At 44.4% G+C, this 18299-nt stretch overlaps 1 protein-coding gene across 3 annotated transcripts in view; it reads left to right on the top strand.

The window, feature by feature from the left end:
- Positions 1-1697: 1697 nt before the first annotated feature.
- The window catches only part of mgat4c (mgat4 family member C), a 79250-nt gene continuing 62648 nt past the window's right edge, over positions 1698-18299 (top strand). The window contains exons 1-2 of one of the 3 annotated variants that reach the window (XM_040163280.2): positions 1698-2037; positions 14480-14567. The gene's annotated coding sequence lies outside the window, so the exon portion shown is untranslated. The remainder of the gene's footprint in view (positions 2038-14479; positions 14568-18299) is intronic. The other 2 variants (XM_040163279.2, XM_040163282.2) reach the window with 2 other exon arrangements.

Here is an 18299-nt window from a genome sequence, read left to right as displayed (position 1 = left end):
TCGTTACGTCTTCGAGTTGCTGTGGGTCTTCTGTCTCCTGCTGCGTCTGTCCCACCCCTGGCTGCTGCTCAGCTCCGTGGATATATCCGCCCGCCCCCCCTCCAATCAGCTGATGGGCTGCAGGTTTGACCAATGCCACGTGCCCAGCTGCTGCAGCACCTGCACTGGACAGTATACCCCCTTTATCACCTCCCCCGACCTGAGCTTGGGGATCCGCCTCCAGGCTCCTCCCCCTGGTTTGCCACAACACGCTGCTATTACTTTATGAAGCTCCCAAGTCCACGTTTAGGACCACTTCTGTCGTGCATCTTTTTGGGGTTTCATCTCTGCTGCTGTGAGATTGAAAATGATCTAATCTCCTCTTTACAAAGCAAGTAGCAACTCATCAGACACACATTAACGTCCACCAGCCGCTGTTTATACAAAGTGAAAGAGTTCCACCCAGAGCCTCTAGTGCAGCTCTCGGGTGGATGTACCTCATCCTCCACTAGACGTCTACTGGGAATGAGCAGGATTGTGAATATATTAACTCTCAAATATTCAAGCCTGGACCATCATCAAACTAAACTTTCCGCAACTTCTGCACCACTCGCAGCCCAGACATGATTTATGGAACTATATCTAATGGGCAGCTGTGGGCAACAAAGCCTGGCTTGCTTCACGTTTTGCCCGCGCCGAAAATAAACAGTGCCGCATGGCTACAGGTTATAATAATAAAAGCATTTTTACCCGATATTATTCAGGAGGCTCAACGTTTCCATTTGGGGCATGAAAACACCATTCCCCATCTGGCATAAGCCCCTATCATGATTATGGGCCTGGATGGGCTCGCATTACCCACGGTGTCCTATTTAATGTTATTTCTCTGTGGTCACACCAAGTTGTCTTTTCATTATAATACCCACATTATTCAGCTTCATTGTGTATACTGGCGTATTTGCGATTAGGATATGAATATGCATAAAAACAGCTTAGCCCAAATATGACCTCAACCGGTGCACAAGCTGGTATGCACCTCTCTCTGTGACTCGTTGGCACTTTCACTGAAACCTTGTAATAAGCTTGAATTAATGGGGCTACCACGGATGCTTGTGATAGGAGGTTGATTACATAAATACGAATAACGTTTCAAATTGGGGCCTCTTAAGTTAAGTGGTGTATAAATAATAAGAAGAAGTACCACCTTCTCATTAGAGAGGCTGTTTCTCAGAACGGAATAAAAATACAAATAAAAAAGGCTTCCCAATCACGGGGTCCAGGGTCTTGAAGGGGTCTCTGCCAAATGAAGGCTGTTTCAATTCTACTCTCGTTGTTATCTCTCCCTCCCGGAGAGGAAACCGGAAGGCAACGAAAGCCTCTGACGGCTCCGAGGGAACCTCTAATAATCAATCCACACCTAATGGAGGTCGGAATGGATTTTCTTTTTTTAATCTTCAAACTTCGGTGACTTCTTTCATAGTTACCCATATGCTAATCGTAAAACATCTACAGGGTTTTCTATACTGTTTTCAGAGGGAGGCGCGCGCTTGCTTGTCCCTAAAATCTTACCCGCGCAGCCGGCGGCCGTTAAGGCGGATTTATCTTTCGCTTTTATTCCGAATAGGACGCACTCCGTCCCGTGACGACACCCAGGGACCCCGAACCGCGCGCGTCACGCATGTACCGCTGGAGCGCACGAACCCGACCGCACCGCCCACTAGAGAGAGAGAGAGAGAGAGAGAGAGAGAGAGGGGGGGGGGGAGAGAGAGAGAGCGGAGCGCGCGCAGCATCAACAGTCGCGGGGCGCAGTCTTCGGGGACGTGTCAGCGAGCCTTCGAGCGGACACAAATGTCCCTCATAGCGTCCTCAAAGTTTGTGTCCGTGAGAGGCGACGACGCAGAGGAAATCTAACCGCGGGAGAGGACGCGGAGCAGCGGGAAACACGCCGCGCATCCGCCGCGGACACCTCGGAGCCGGTGTCCGGATATCAACTCGACCGAGGGACAGCGGACCGCTTCTTCACGTGTGTGTCCCCCCCGACCGCCCTGCAGTGTGGAGGTGAGTGCCGATACACCAGTTGTGTGACGGTCTCTCGCAGGTGAGGAGGCCACGTGGTCACCTGGCGAGGTGTGTGTGTGTGTGTGTGTGTGTGTCTGTGATACCGGGACGGACCAACTTCACAGCCTCACCGTGCGGGGGTTGTGTGTCTGAGGACATCCGGGGACGTGATAGAGTGAAACTCCAGAGACAAAATCAGGGTCAAGGGTCCAGTTAAGCAGATGAAATCTCCGATGATGATGTCATTACATCGAATAAACAGCACGAGGCTTTGTTTGTCAGAATGGAATCTGTGTCATATGTAACACACTACAGATGGGAGGATTTACAGCTTTTCTCTGTTAAATGTCTCATTAAATATGTATTGCTTGCTCTTTAGGAGTTTCCTTTTCTCTTTCTACCGACTCGATAAGCTGTTGTTTGGTTCACAAAACATTCAACTCATAAAAGACAATTTAAGCTTTTGTAAGCCAAGATGCACCCACAAACACAACTTTCCAGAGGACAGATCAGTGACATCACAAGTGCAGCTGTATCACATCTGCATGCAGACGACACGAAAACAGGTAAAAACATCCTTTCTCATTCACTGGACAGAGAATTAGTTTTCACAAAATACACATTTGAATGTTTTAAAAAAATTTTTTTTTACAACATTTTAACCAATTAACAAATAACAAATAATTCATAATTGTGTACCTCAACACTTTTAATTAAAAAAAAGAATAGTCTAAATGTCAGTCATCGACTGGAGAAAATCCGTCGTGATGTACATTATATACATTTTTTTTCCTCACTCTGACAGGCCCAGTATCATTCCTTTCTATAATCTGTTTTTTTTTCATTGCCAGATTTTTAACCTCCTATTCCTAAAGACATGGTGCAAATTGATTGTTTTACAGCTGTTGACGGTGTTTTCTGATTGAGGGATTGAAACAGACACTTTATTATATTCCCAAAACCCGGCTCCATTCAGTACTGACATTTGTGTTCTCCATGCACACAAGCACATATTTGACAAGATAAGGCCTCATTTCCATATTTAAACATCCAAAAACTTGCTTCACAACAGACGTAATGAATTGGGGAAGCTTCATTAAAATCTTCACTTTCACTTTCGCCACCTTTTAGATCCGCTCAACTCTCGACCAGCTTGAACTGTAAACCGCTTTTATCAAAATGACCACATCCCCAATAGAAAAGCATAAAAATAATCATGTAATATCACCACGTGAGCTCTGAGTTGTAACCGCGGCGCCCCCTCCTCCCCCAAGAGCGTCTGCTCGTGCTCTGCCGCTTGGATGGCGTCTCCGCGGCTCGTCTCCCCGCGGCCTGTGGCAGAAAGACAGCAGCTCATTACGGGCGCGGAGGCTCGGGCTTCCCGCCGGCCTGTCAGGGGTCATCGAGGGGCGAGCCTCCCTCTTAGAGCCCCGGCTTGTTACCACGGCACTTTGCGAAACCGCCGTTAATTGGAATGAATTCATTTTGCCTGACAGCTTTACTGACGTGAGCGCCTCTCATGTCCGTCTCTGGGCCGCGGCGAAGCGTCTGCGAGGCCTCGGATTGGATGGACACCCCCCCCCCCCCCCCCCTCAGTAGAAGCATTTTGATCGCCGTGGCATAATGTAGTGAAGAAGAAGAAACACAGTTATGCTTCCTAAGTGAGAGCATAGTCAGGAATGTTGTATTCTGTGTCCGGCCCTCTTTGGTCACATCGTTCAATGCATCAGTCCACTCTAGTGCAAAGTGCCATTATTTGTTAGTTTGATCATTTTAGATTGGCCTCATTATTTGGATCTCGTTGTAATAGGACTGCAACGTCTGAGTGTGAGCCTTTGAGTGTAGTGTAGAGAACAAGTTCTGACGTTAAAAACAAATCTTGGTAAATTTTCTGATATGTATTTTTTTTTTTTTAATAAATTATTATGTTCAATGAGCAACATGCTTATGGACTTTCTGAAGACTTTTTGCAATGTGAATTTGCAGTTCTGTTTTAGAATAAAGGGTGGGAATTAAAGCTTTTTTAATACTGTTTTTTTATCCGATTCATTGATTAATCGGAAAAATAATCGATTAATCGCTTATCAAAATAATCGTTAGTTGCAGCCCTACTTGGTAAACTGACAGGATTCAGTTTGGACATCATTGAGAAGACTCCCGACTGAGTGGAATAACTGCAGTTATTTTGAAACAGATATAGAATCAAATAACCTGTAATATTAACAATTAGACATTGAAAGAAGTAAGATATTTTCTTTCCATACATCACATCCTAAAAATGTCTTTTTGTACATTAAAACCCTGACAACACCTGAAGGTGTATTCTATGCATTAACATATCACTTATGGATGTGAAAAAAACACAAAAAAACAGACCAAATATGTAAATACGGACACTTAAAATGAGTCATGCTTCTTTGCATTCACAGTGTACAAAGAATGTTGATGAAGTTGTTCTCCAACATGACGGAGTGGCTCACATTAAACCCGAGTAATCGGCCAGAACATGAACCTCAGATAGATTAAAAAACGCCCGTCTTAAGAAGACATTCCTCCATGTAATTTGCTCTAAAATCATATTTATCCTCCAGAATATGTCAGTATTTTATTCAGTCCATTTCAACTAGGTCAAATTTCAAGCTATATGTCTTGACAGCATCACCAGCCGCTTTAAATTGGATATAGATGCTATTGGATAACCTCAAAGGATCAATACGAAGTTGTTGCCTTGCTGTGACAACAACTTTTTCATATGGAACCATTTCTTTATTTCGGTGACGGTACAATGCTTAGGTAACAAATCATCACCGCGATCAATATGTTATTCCTTGGCTTTAGCATGCCCCTTAAATCTGCTGCCGACGCCATTAAAAATGATATAGGACACATTTGGAAGGATGCATGCCCTCATACGGTATCACTGGGGGGGGGGTTAACACTTCTAATTTACAATTCTCATGAACATGCACTCATTTATGCACATTTAGGCATTAATCATGCTCACGCCCGTCACTGACATGGTCTTCTGAAGTCAGAATCTGACTTATGAATATGAGCTCGCTCATACAGCGGACGGCGGAAATGGACAACGTGGTTTCAACGCCACCCGCCGGTTTGCGGGCCGGGTTTGGCGATCCTCGCTGTTCCGTCAAAGAAAGTCGCCGTATCTGGAATGTGGAGGAGTGACGTAGAAGGCTCTGGTAGAGACATGTCGATCGCAGCTCCACACGCATCACTTTTTGACTTTAAATGCACCATAATTAAGCAAATGAACATCACGCTGCATTGAAGAACACTTGGCAGTTGTGACAATGAACCCATGTTGATGTTTACTGGAGGTGATACATCCAGTGAGAACTTCACAATCTGACCTGCTTTTTGCAACCAGAGGAGTTTCCACCTGCTGGTCAGTGGAGATAATGCAGGCAAATGGAACTAAAGTGAAAGTTAAGATAAAATAAAGTCTAGATAGTCTAAACCCCCCCCCCCCCCCCCCCATCAATGTACGTCAAACAGTTGTATTTCAGAAACATTTGTAACGCCGATGGTAGCCGCAGCATCAGCTCAGGTAGTCAACGCAAAAAGGTTAGACAAATGCCAACAATAATTGTCAATCCTGCCTTTTGACCACGCTCTGGTCCCTCCGCGTCGCGCCACCTTGATTATCAGCGGCGTTGCGGGTCACGGACGTCTGGAACCTGCTCGGGCGAGCGCAGAGCGGGTGTTCTGAGGAAGCGAGGCGTGATGGTCTTCCCGTGCGGCTCAGGGAGGGAACGAGAGGACCGAACTCACAGCGATGTTCATCACACTGCGGGCTTCAATCCAGCCTGTGTGTTCGTACTCTGGGAGAAGCATCGATGTAGCCGCCGAGCGCTCAGCCGGCTCACTGAGCACCGTGCGAAGCTGGAATATCATGTTTATTAAGGGGAAGCAGGCTTCGGGTATAATGTTCCCCCTGTACGCGCGACATGCCGCCTGCTTCCGCTTCAGGACTAGAATCCGGCATCCGGCCTCTTTTAATTATTGACATCACCTTGAACGGCAGCGTCTGTTGTAGAAGTTCTTTTCTAATCTTTTGATGTGATCCTGCGATTCAGATTCTTCATTTAAACTTTCATTTCTTTATAATGTAGTAATGGCTATACCTCAATAGGAACGCATCTAGAGGTGGTTTTCTCACGTCCTATTTCAAATACTAATGCAAGGCAACACACAATTAACAAGTTTTTCTTTGTAAGTGGATGACAGCACAGAACAACAGCCTCTCTCCTGAAATATGACATGATCATTAGTGAGGAACTGTATTGCTTTTGTTTGTATGCCGGCTATTTTTCAGCTGAATTGTGGCGTAGGTACTAATTAGGATTTTTGCCACGAGTTGTGCGATTTGTCTGGATTTAATCTTTCCTTTTCCATTTGAGCTGCATATTTCTTTTTGCATGATATATCATTTAAATATCTTCTCTGTGCAGCTGTCTGCGGTCATTTTGGGTGGAATTGACGCAACCTGCTCCAACACAGAGGTGGCGAGAGGAGCCTCCAATGAGCTCTAACCACCTATGTCTGGATAGCACGATAAATTGGAAAAACAACTTACTGAGATATCGCGGCTATAACTAATTTGTCATTTTCTCTGTATAGCTTTCTGTTCTGAAATGCCGTAAATGAGAACGCCGCCTCGCGAAAGTGTGACGGGGAAAGAGAGGAGAGTGTAAGTGACAGAAATGATGAGAGACGCTGCACAGCTGAATGCGCCGGCATGGCGATTACACGCGTCCGATCAAAACTACACGTGAAGGCGGCTTCTTAGCCGCGATGCAACAAAACAATCTAAATCAAAACATGCTGCACATTTACAGATCGGTCCCATCGCTGACAGAGCGGGTGTCAGGTGAACTCACCTCATTTTATCAGGTCATCAGCATTAGAACATTGCTACCAGTGGGGATTTACTGAGTATGAGTGGATCTTTAAGAAAACAAGGGGAGCAGTGAACGGTATTACTTGGCGTCAGCGCACATACATTGTTTGCACTAATTTGGCATCGGGATTGTGATGTCGGATTCCACTAATCCGGAGTTTCACATGTGTAGGTCTCATGCAGTTTAGACTAAACTCTCCTCTAACGGCCTGAGAAGTACCTCTGCAGAGAGGAGCCTTTTGGGGTTCTTGCACTAGCCAATCAGAGCAGGCTTTCTTAGGGCGGGGTGCAATAACAATAATTAAAACATGTTGTAGACATCTAAGAAGCAATAGTTGAAACTGTGGCTGTTCTTTCAAATCTGCTGCACTTCCGCTCCGGATCCATCTGCTTTAATAATTCCCTTTTACCGCCTGTGTTTGGGCTCCTCATTTACACTTCCTTCCTTTCTCCACATTCATGATATGTTTTTTACGAGTTCAATACAGAGAGGCTGTATCACTTTTTTTTACAATTAAAGTCAAAGTGTGTATGAACCTAAATATAAAGTGTTTACCTACCTGTCCGAAATAAAATGACTCATTTACATCATTTTGTCAGATTGTTGTTATTGTCGCGAGGGCCTGTCAGGATAATATATCCAATATATTGTCCCAATAATAATTTGTATTTTAAAAGACCATTTTAAAACACTGATGTTATTATAATAAGAGCATCCTGTCAAAGAGTAATTCACTTTTAATTCTTAAGAATATTCTGATATTGGACTCGAGTATGAAAAATGTTTGAAAAGGCCAAAGTCACTCTGACCTCGGGTCCGTCCCGCGAATTGCTCCAATTATGTACATTAGATGTACTTAAACATATAAAAAGTCCACCCTTCCATCCAGAGACACAAAGAAGAAGCGGTGTTACATTGCTGAGCTCTGAAACGGGTTTGAATACGAACAACCAGCTCAGCAACAAGCCGTCCATCACTGGGGGAGAAATGTGCCAATGTGGCAACATCCAGCCGGCTCGTGTTCTAAAGTGGAGCGATGCGACGTGTGCTGCGCCCATTTCCTCCCGAGCACCTCGTCCTGCGCTGCTTATTTAGCGTAATGTGCCCCCCCCTGCCCCTTAGTGGCCGAAGAAGGGCCGTTCAGACCCACAAAGACCACCTCACATTAAGTGATCCGCAGGGTCAATTCAGCCAAAGGACACACACACACCCACACAAAAACATTTCTTCACAAGTCCGAGTAGCATCTACCCACGTAGACACGCAGGTGTATGAGCGGAGGTTTTAACATTTCTGCTTCCAACGCAAGGCAATGACACAACAGTTCCAGTTTCCAGCACAGAAACAACCAGAGTGAAAGCGGTTGTCGATGAGTTTTTCTTTTAGTTTTGAACAGCACAAACATGTTTCACTGTCCTTTTGATTTTGGGACGGAAGTTTCGGAGGAAAATAACTTAACCTTCTGGCACGTAAAACTCGATCTACTAGAACTAGAATATCCCCGTCGAAATGGATCGCCGTTATGAATCTCTATTTCAAACTACGACGGTCTGACAATATGTGAAAGCAGCTTGTTTAGTCATGATATACATAATAAATACACTGTGCACATGTGCAGAGCAGTAAGGGTAAAGGCAACGCAACCAACCTGTACAACACTTTTTGTAGCATTGTTATTATTTTGTTTAATGACGGCAGTCACGAATTTAGGCAAATGATTAATAAGTCAATGGTCCAAAATGTATCAACCGCTATATGACAAGCCATTCATCATTTCTGACTAAGCATGGCGGTTTTCATCGATTAAGTAATTGTACTTTTTTTAATCATACCTTCAGAAATGTCGTACAGGAGGTGGGCCGAGCCATTTTATACAACGCATTAGGGTTGCGAGAGTCTTGGTGTTGTCCCTAATTAGGACTGTAGAGACTGTAATGGGAGCTAATGGATTGCTAGACAGCAGCATCGAACCGCCAGAGAATCATAGGAAGACATTGGATTCCCTCATGAAACATGCATCAGTGACAGTGAGACGAAGCCCAGAGGCAGCCGGTGTTTGTTTGGGTTGGAGTTGGTTGCGTGGCCATTCCTTTTCCAACCCGCACGCCAGCTGTCGACAAAGACGCCAAGCAGCTTTGATCGGCGAAAGGAGGTGTGCTGAAGTTGACGTCGCAAACGTGGCCCTGACTGTCCTCGACCTGACTGCCCACGCAGGGGACACCGACTGGCGTGCACGCTCGATACATTTTTTTTTTTTTCCTTTGGGGGTTAGGGTTAGGGTTAGGGCAGTTTTATTTTCTGAAGCTTCTGTTTGGAAAATCAAATTATGATTTTGAAGTTATAGTGGCTGTTTGTCTGCAGTTGTGACTTCCTTTGTTGTGAGCTGACTGATTCTTTTAATAATGTGAGACTTGCATAGAAAGGAACCAGAGTCTGGCACAAAGCGGTGCATCAAACTCTAACAGACTCCAGTAAACAATGAAACCGTGAATAATCACTTCCCATTGTTCCCCCTGATGGGGGCACCTGGATTACTAATAAACGGCTGAATATTTACTCCTTCCCATCCCACGGTTGACGGATCTCGCTGAGCCGTTAAAATCTCCTTGCTGAAAGCTCCGATTGACAAAAGGATCAAACTCCAAAAGTCAGCATTCGTACAGGGGGCCTTGGGGAGGAAATTGAGGAGGCAGTTGATGCACCTGCGACTGAAGATGTTCATTGTCTTCACTAATCCATCACTGGAATTTCAGACAACACAGGTGCTCAGACGGTACATACACAGGAGATTACTGCTGATTCATTGCATGTCTAGAGCTTAGAGAACCTCTGAACACAGCTCAAGAACTATTTCTAACGCTTGCCTAAATATACAACCATTTGACACTTTAGACAATTGAGATGCTCATTGTGATGTTTAATTGTCATTTCACAGCAATAGAGAAAGATTAAACTTAAACTGAATGACTATTCTCTCTCTCAACATTGGCTTGGTTGGTGTGATGTCTTCAGCTTATTATTGGTTTAAACCTTAAAGCTAAATTATTTAAGTTAAATGTCTTCATTCAAAAGAAACTTAAAAATGACCTGTTCACTAAAAACAGCTAAAGTGAAGGTGCCTGAAAGTTGTATTCTATCTAATGGCCACCAGGGGCCGAGTCCGCGGGTTGAACAAAGAAGTCATTAGAAAATGATTTATTCCCTCCAGTAAACATTGTAAACTCAGTCTCTACTTTCATGTCTTCTTCATTGCTGATATATATTCATTGACGTCATCGATCGTGCTCTACTACCGTTGTCTTTGCCTTTTTCCAGACACAGCCACCCAGAATAGATCGCAACCTCTATGAAAAGATGTTCAATTTGGACCCTTCAAACTGACCGTAGTTTGAATCAGTTATTATAAATGTATTATAAATGGTGCTGTATGCCTGCAGTGGGGCTCACTCAATGCGTTGCATTTTTGTCGACAAGTTTCATGAGGAAAATATGAGATTGGCGTTGAGCGAGATGAGTTATGAAACCTACCATGAAAAAGCCTTCTGCAGAAAAGAATCGTCCCGTCTTTGCCGTCTGTATTCCAAGAACTGGACTCTGTAATCTCGCTGAATAGTGATGCAGAGTCTGTTTACATTGAGACGGGGCTCAAACATCTCAGATGGCAGAATTGTATATTGATCAAGATGGACTGAGGCCTAGTCAACAGAAAGACCTGGGTCGAGACCAAGTCAGGTCCAAACTGGTGCGAGTGCCCCACTGCATGACACACTTTTGGGAAGATGCGGTACGCACACTGTATCTCACAAGGAGACTATTGCAAAAGGTTATACGGTTGTTTCAAAGACCCAAATTAGTGTGTCCACAACAAATTCTCATTCTCAAAAATACAACTTTCTCTGTTTCCTGGAGCCATACCAGAAAATCTGTTGAGTATATCGTAACGTGTCCTCGGTGGCTGCGAGAGAGATCGATAAATGTCAGAGAGGAATTAATGTCCTGTTATTTTGGCCACCTGCGTCCACAGACGCACAAACACAAACACACACGGAGAAAATCTAATTCTGCCAGCTCCGTTTCTTCAAGCACACATCTGCCTTCACCCCGAAAATTGAGCTTGTGCATTTGTCGAGGTCCGTCCCGGTGCTCCTGGTGTTTCTGGAGAAACTGCTAGTGGCACCTAAACAAGGAGAGTTGTGCTCCGGGGGGATTCAGGGTTGGGGGACTTAGGAGAGCGAATGGGAGGAGGGGAGTTGGAAAGAGAGAAGACGTTTGTCCTCCGCCTTTGCTCTTACCACATGAGAAACGTCCGACCGGCACACAAAATGACTCATTTCCAGCGACTCCGTTTAATGATTCAACTTCCTGCCAGTTGTGTTTTCTGATCATAACACCAGCTCACTTCCCTTCCAACATGGCCGACATGTGTCCGATTCTCCAGTCGCAGAGGCGTCCTCGCTTTTCGATCTCAAATTTCCTGCCGCTTCTTTTGCGCAAACAATGAGAACTTCATTCGACTCCTCTTTGTTTTTTTGGTAAATCACTCACCATACTCTTTGGGGGTTTGGAGGGGGGGGGGGGGTTACCATACAAGTAGACCTTGGCCGTCCTGGTTTGAGTGCTCCGGGGGTTCTTTGAATCGCCCGCGTGGCTCTATTTCACGCCGTTGTCTGCTGATGGTGATTAACTGCCCGCGCTCGGGCCTCGGGTGGTTTCCGCTTTGTGTGAAGAGCTCTGGCTGCAGCAGCCTTGGACGGGACGGGACGGGGGGGGTGTGTGCAGGATTGGAGGGTCAGCTGATCAGCTCCGAGGTACGGGGAGATTTATGACCCCCCCCCACCAGATCAAAGCGGTGTCTGCAGAGGGACCCATAAACAATAAATCAGGGAGAAGCGGGTCGGATCGGGTCAGTCGTCGGCGGCTCGCTGCGGATCAGCTCTCTCTCACACCTAACTATGTGACTTTTTGGGGTCCTTTCACCGGGACAGGTAGGCAGACCTGTGGTTATCTTCTGTGCCGTTCCACTCCGCGGCGTCTCGGCCGTCAATCACGTCTGCTAATGAGTTCCTGATTCATATTTCCAAATGCCATTACCTTCTCGTAAGTGAATCACCCCTAATCCTTTCATTATCTCCAGCTATGTTAACACTGTGGCCCTTTAGTCTTTGCTCATTTTAATCATCCTAATTATGGCATGTTTGTCTTTTCAAGGGGGCTGATGGGAATGAAATGAGATGTTCTCGCTCCGGCACCGACGGGTTACTCTCCGCTCCGTCTGACTGCAGCCCGTTTGATTCCGATCACCGCTTTGACTACTTTTGTGATTCCTCTTCCTCTGGTCAGCGGGAGCCAATGTGAGAAATTGATTTCCCGCAGAAGGATTAGCAGTGGGGTTACCGCTATAGGCATGCATTACATTACAGTGATTTATTCGGCAGCTGCACCCGTAAAGTAGGCTAAACACAACACTTGTGCAAGACAGATACTTTACAAGAACAGGAAAAGGTGCACAGCAGGCCGCGGGGTCGGGGCAGTGGGCGACGGGCCCGGCAGCAGCAATGAATATCTCCAAGCAGTTTTTCCACCTTCACGCAGCCCGAGCAGGGAGATAAATAGTATCAGCCAGGAACGATGGAGTTTAATGTATTTGTGTCTGTGTTGTTGCAGCTGCCAGATTTATTTATTATGGGAAGTAAAAAAAAACACCAGAGCTCAACAAAAGGCAAAAAGTGACCTGTGCAGATGAAAGGACTCCAGAGCGTTGATGTGCAGCGTTTCTTTGGCTTTTCACACCGTCCAGTTCCACGTCGTGGTCGGCCATCGCGAGCCGTTCTGTCGCCACGATGGCTTTTACTGTAATGGGTTACGCAAAATGCATAATCAAGTGTCCAAGGTCAGCTATCGGGCCTGCGTGTGTTAACACGGCCGGCCCGTCTCAGTGGAGCATTAGTCTGTGGTTCAGGACGCAACCGGTAAAGTGTTGTTTTTCCCTTTCAAAATGGTTCCCACAGCAGAATTGTGGCATTATTACCTGATTGTGGAGAGCAAAGGACTGCAGCCTTTTTACGACCACCAACAGTCTGAATGGTGTGAAAACAACATACGGGGAGACATATATGTAATTGTAAATGTACCGTTTCTGACATGGACCCAACCACACATTTCTGTGGGCTGCAGTCAGACTTTTAGGCTTTAATTTTGGCCCCGAAAGGTTCTGTAGACAGAAGAAGTCGGTTGTACAGTTTTTGTTATAAGATATTTCAATCTAATTCTCCACTGATGATGATGTCAGATATAGAATAGTTGTTTGGTTTTCAACAAGACATTGCTGTATTCCATGTTCAGATGTAGGAGATTTTTCATTCACATATTCTCGTAGAATATTTAAACACTCATAATTGTGCTGATGCACAGCCTTGACAATATATAGTTCAAATCACAATTTAATTGAATCCTCTGAATGATGGAATTCGGCGCTGTTCCTCTGGCAGTTTGTCTCCAGAGAGACCGCTGTGCTTTGAAGCAAAATATTCCATTGTGTTTGGAATTCAACATCAGGCGTGCATCTGTTCTATGGTTTTAACTCATAGACATCATCGAGCGTGATCATTTCTCCCAAGACAGCCTCGAATGAGCTGTAAAGTCATATGCAGCGAATTGATGGCCTTATGCTTAGTGGGAAATAAATTTCGTACGGAGGGGAAATTTTAAAGTGACGGCATAAAACACGTCGAGAGGCCGTCTGGATTTGAAGGCATTTTTGGACACACTACCGCCGTGCATTTGGACAAAAGGGACATATTGTTCATTCTTAATGAGCAGCTGATGAATTGAAGGTAGTTTATTTGCAAATTGTCCTCTGCTGAATAGATCAGATGGGCAGGTCAGATTTTAAGCACGGCGCTGGGCTTTAATAACCCACGTGTAGAAATGGGAAGAGATAAACGGCCATCAAAGTCTCATTTCGGTGCAGCGTTCAACAATCAAGTGCAGATGAGGTGCTGGATTTTACTGTGAAGCGTGACCTCTGACCCCTAAACACGAGGGGACGGGGGAAAGGAGCCAGAGAGCGCAGAGGGCCCCTCAGTATTCCACCTTTCGGGTGCTGGCTGATAGATGCATTTCATTTAAGTTCATATTTAAATGTCGAGCGGGTTTTTCCACATTCACCCTTACTGATTGTTTCATAAAACCTTTTTGTTTTCATTTTTTCATGGATCCACGAACAAGCAGCGTCTGTTCTCTCTCAGCTCTACTTGTGTTGTGATTGACGGCGTCGACAATGAAGCGATCGCTCAAAAGATACTGTTTCCCCCTTTAGAAACAGAGTGTATAGTTGTATTGATTCCCTTTTGACCACTTGAGATGTGTTGTGCTAAAAGTTGTTATTGAAAAAGCAATAAACACAATTGAGCAATTAAGTCATAGAAAAAAAAGCAAAACCAAAAAGAACTTGACTTTAATTGTCATCCATGAAATGATACATTTTCAAGATCTAAGTGATTTTCTTTTGTGTTTTGTAGCTGACATACTGCAGTGAGCCTCGACGTTCGAAGCCAGAGTCCCGGCCGGTTTCAATGGCATTCAGCCAGATACATTATTAATGTCAAGGTGAGAATGGAAGAATGCAACACACACACACACACACACACACACACACACACACACATGCTTTATCTCTTTCTCAATAGCGGCCTGTCACTGATTTAGTACAAATGCAGCGTTCTGCTGCCTGCAGCCAAACTGGGGCGGCTCTCTTTAATGGCAGCGCAATCCTGAATGTTAAAGAAAAGGTTCAACACTTTGTGAAATACAAATTTCCGCTGTCTTGCCAAGAGTTAGATAAGAAGATTAATACCAGTCTCAGTTTAATTAAATATACTAATTGATGGTTCTCCATTTACAATGTACATTTCTGAACCGCCAAGTCCAAAATTCTTGAGTTCAGAGCAGGCGGGTGTGAATATCAATAATTATGTTGTTTGCAAATGGCGTTTTCTTTACAAAAAAGGCTCCTGTGCTGTTTTTTTTCTTGGACGGGCAATGGAATTTCCCGGAGTCTCCACTAGTTGCCTGGCAACCTCACTGTGGCTCCAAGACAGAGGCAGGCCAGCTGTTTCCTCCTGCTCCGTTATGCTGAGCTAAGCTAACCAGCTGCTCACTGTGATCTTCTCATTTAACTCTCCTCAAGAAGAGCATTGTTGTTTTGAAAAAGGTCGAGCTATCTGCTACCTTGTGTTTACTTCATAAAGGTGTATTTCGTCACCTTAACGCACATGCATCGTCAAATAATGCTCCATTTTGAGTGAAATAGACCATCAAGTGGAGTATGCATTAGGGCAGGGGTGCCAAACTCGTTTTAGGTTTGGGCCAGATAAGGGGGGGGGGCGGTTTCATTATGTAGCTATTAACAGATCATTTTAAGCCAATGCAAATAATAAGTTAAATAAAATATGCTAATTCATTTGATAATGTATTCACTTTTTTGCCACTACATCCCCCCAACTGCTACACATTGACTTCATAAAGCATAATTCTGATTATATTGAGTCCAACCACACAGTCAGAGCTAAAAACCAATTAAGTGCATATTTTCTTTAGATTTTTAACTGAATTTGTTATGAATAAGATATAATCCAGCTTCAATAGTCTGTATATTTAGAGGAAAAAATGTTGAAATGGAAGCCTATTTTAGTGGGAATGCGTCAAACACTTAAGAAATCATCACTTTCAATATTATATTCAAATATGAGAGTTCCCAAAAGTGTTTATATCAGGCTGAAGCAGCGAAAGTGGGCCTCCAATAATAGGATAGAACCCAGCAGGGGACAAATATATGCAACACAATAAGAAGTAACACAGTGACGACAACTGTGACCAAGCAGCATCTTTTCGTCTCTCATTGGCAAAGTTTGAATGTCATCTTCTGAAAGCTGATGTGAGTCAAGGTCCCCTGATACTTTTCCACAGAATTACTTGACTCAAGCGATGTGACTGGCCCGGAGGCTTCGCAGCGCGCCAGCATCCGGCCGTAACGAGCAGAGAACGTGCGCTTTCTTAATGTAGCCCACATTAGTATTTGCTCACTGCAGAACTTAAGGAAAATTGCAGCTGTGCGCCTGCCAAATCCTAGTCCACCGCTCCAAGAAATACTCCAAGAAATACCTTTTGTCGAGTGATGTTGTCTGGTGACACTGGTAAAGTGACACGTTAGCTGTTCAGACGCCGGGGCAATGAATGTGCAACAAAAAGCTTTTCTTTTTCTATTGATCCGCCGTTCATCCCTATTTGTTGGAGTCATGGAGCGGGAAAAAAGCCCTCTAATTCCCCTTTCTGAGCTATTCTATTCATGCATTTACTATGCCATATATATTACGTGTCAAATTATTATCTCTGCCCGTAGTCAACTTGGTTTACCAAATAAATATTCATTTAAAAAAAAAAAAAAATTATTTTATTGATAAAAAAAAAAGGTGTGAACAACACAAAGGAATGAGAAGTCGTCACTAACCCGAAGCAGCTTCATGCACATGCGAGGTCACACTGCATGATCGGCCATCGCCGCTTCGCCCGCCCCCACCTCCCCCCCACCGGCTGCCTTTGTGTCCTACGTGTGAGCAGGTGGAGACAGAGGCAGCGGCGAGGTGCACCGGAGAGATTAGCTGGGAAATTGACACTGACAAATCTCATACATTACGGCTCTCTGGGAGGCAGCTATCGGTGGAAAAGGCGGCAGGTAGCGCGTCCCGCGAACGCCACCGGGTTTCTTTTAAAGCTCTGCAGTACGACAGGAAGCCGAGAACCCACCCCGTCGTCTACAGGCACCGGAGATAAGGAAAGCCAGGTGTGCACAGAGACATTTCATTTGACTAATGTGTTTACAGCTAGAATAATGAATAGAGTGAGCAAGATGAGAGTAATTAATTAGAGCTGTTCTAGCTAAATAACAAAGCAAATACAGGCAAAACTGTTTCATTTCCCATTGGAAATGGACTTTTTTTTCTTTTTCTTTTTTTTTCTTGCCTGCTTTGATGAGATAAACTGAGCCTTCTTTGATAAGGAGTCCTAGTTACGAGGGTGTGAGCCACATACAGCATTTACATACCTTACCTCCATCTGTTCTCAGAGCCTAAAAATATGACCTCATTTTTTGCTTTATTGAAAAACAATATTCATATTTTTCTTCAAACAATAGAAAATAGCTAGCTTTAAGACTCAGATTTAACCCCTTCTCACTCAGTGATACCTTTTTTAAAACCGTTTACACGCTGCATGTTTCTTTACATTCTTGAGAGCAAAGAGTCCAATCAGCGACCGCTTGGCCTCTGCAGCCTCACTACTCGACGCCCGCCGAGCGCCATTCCCAGGGACCTGACCCCCGCCGTGCGTTCCCTCTATCTCTTTATTTATTTTGGACAGTGAAGTTGTTTTCCTGAAGAACAAAAAAAAATGGGCCTGCGCCCCGCTGTTGCCTGGCAACAAAGTCAGCCCATGGGAACATTGCACCTTGCAGGATCTCTTCCAAATCGCCTTAAAACTCCTCTTTAGGATGAGCGAAGAACGTTTATTTGTGTTTATTTTTGCCAATAATGAAGTGCAATTTTAAATTAGCACAGCACAAAAAGCCCATTTTTTCCTCCTTTTTTCACGGTGGCTTTCTGTCACAATGAAAACTAATTAACTTGTTACTTGGCCAATGAGGACGCCACAGCATGAGTGCATATTTGGTTACTGGTACTTTGGCTATATTAAAAAAGGATCAATTTGAAATCCCTCTTGCAATATTACAACAATCTAGAGGTTTACTTTTATACCAAGCAGAGCTCTTCTACAATAACATTGTACGGAAGCATCTTAGCAGCAGCTTCCCACGGACTCACAATGGTGAATTAATCTGACTTTTTCATTATGCTGGTTCATCAAGGAGACAAACTGGTTAAATATTCATGAGTGCGTTGTGTTCTCAAAATAAGGCTCATTAGCACTCAAAGTCTCTTTTCAAGTTCCGCCTTTCTCGTGTCAGTCTCAAAAGAGCAACACAAACATGTTATTCTTCTCCCATAATCTCTGCCCTCAGAGCTGCCTCTGATATTGCGCCGAGTGATGCCTTTATTTTGAAGTCAGACCGACTCTGATGCAGTTAGATTTTGATTCCTGCTCAACTACCTGAAAGGTGATCGATCGAATCAGTTTAAGCAAGTAAAAAATGTTGGTGCTATCTGAATCGATTGCTTAAAGCAATGGGAAGATGCGCTCCTAACGGGATTACAAATACCTTCTATCCCCCTTGAAGATGAATAAAATCGCGCAGCACGGCGGCTCAGCGGGTAAATTTCAAACCTC

Source organism: Gasterosteus aculeatus, chromosome X (genome assembly GCF_964276395.1).
Source record: "Gasterosteus aculeatus chromosome X, fGasAcu3.hap1.1, whole genome shotgun sequence".
In the NCBI taxonomy this organism is placed as follows: domain Eukaryota; kingdom Metazoa; phylum Chordata; class Actinopteri; order Perciformes; family Gasterosteidae; genus Gasterosteus; species Gasterosteus aculeatus.
This window is presented reverse-complemented; position numbering and strand designations above follow the sequence as displayed.